Source organism: Octodon degus, unplaced genomic scaffold (genome assembly GCF_000260255.1).
Source record: "Octodon degus isolate 3935 unplaced genomic scaffold, OctDeg1.0 scaffold03411, whole genome shotgun sequence".
NCBI classification, from domain to species: Eukaryota; Metazoa; Chordata; class Mammalia; order Rodentia; family Octodontidae; genus Octodon; species Octodon degus.
In genome coordinates, this window is record NW_004527987.1 from 2,622 (window position 1) to 3,546 (window position 925).

The 925-nt window shown below is 41.4% G+C and overlaps 1 pseudogene; it reads left to right on the forward strand.

Annotated features, from left to right (window-relative positions):
- The first annotated feature begins 8 nt into the window (after positions 1–8).
- LOC101575589 lies at positions 9–846 on the forward strand (annotated as a pseudogene).
- Positions 847–925: the final 79 nt, after the last annotated feature.

The window sequence follows — 925 nt, forward strand, 5'->3', positions numbered from 1 at the left end:
TCTTGTTTTGTTACATGGCCATCTTCATGGGAAACCTTCTAATTCTCATTTCCATCCACTGTAGTTCTCTTTTTAATCAACTGTCGTACTTTTCTCAGTCACTTATCTTCTGCAGACTTCTGCTGCACCTCCGGTGTGAAACCCAAATCGATTGGTGATCTCCTTGCACAAAGAAAGCCAATCTCCTGCAGGAACTGCACGTTACAGATCTTTACTGTGCATGTCTTTGGAATGACTGAAATCTTCATCCTCACAGTCATGGCCTTTGGTAGCTGTTTTGCCATCTGTAGACCTCTCCATTATACATACACCAAGAGCAGAAGTAGGTACAATATCCTCATTGTAACCGCCTGGACTGGTGGGGCCGCCCATTCCTTTTCCCAGTTTTCTATGCTAACCTGGCTGCCCATCTGTGGTCCCAATGAAATTGACCACTATTCTGTGATATGTCTCCTTTGCTGAAAGTTGTGCGTATTGATACCTATATCATAGGTATACCTGTGGTTGCCAACTGAGAAATGGTTGCCTTAGTAACCCTTGTTCTCTTGTTTGGGTCCTTTGTCATACTGTTCAAATTAAGATATCACTCAGCTGAGGGAAGACATAAAGCCCTGTCTACCTGTGGGTCTCACATCACTGTTGTTATCTTATTTATTGGACCTTCCATCTTTGCTTGCCTGAGACCCCCCTACCACTTGCCTTGAAGATGAAATCTTTGCTCTATTTTACACCATTATTTCACAGATGTTCAGTCCCCTAAACTGCACTCTGAGAAACTCAGAGATGAAAACGGCTGTGAGAAAAGCTTGGTGTCAAGAGATATTTTCAGGAGGTGAACATAATTGATTTGTACCATTTTATGCAGTATCACAAGCTTAGTTGACAGCATCAATATGTATTATCAATTATTTTAATTTTATTAGCA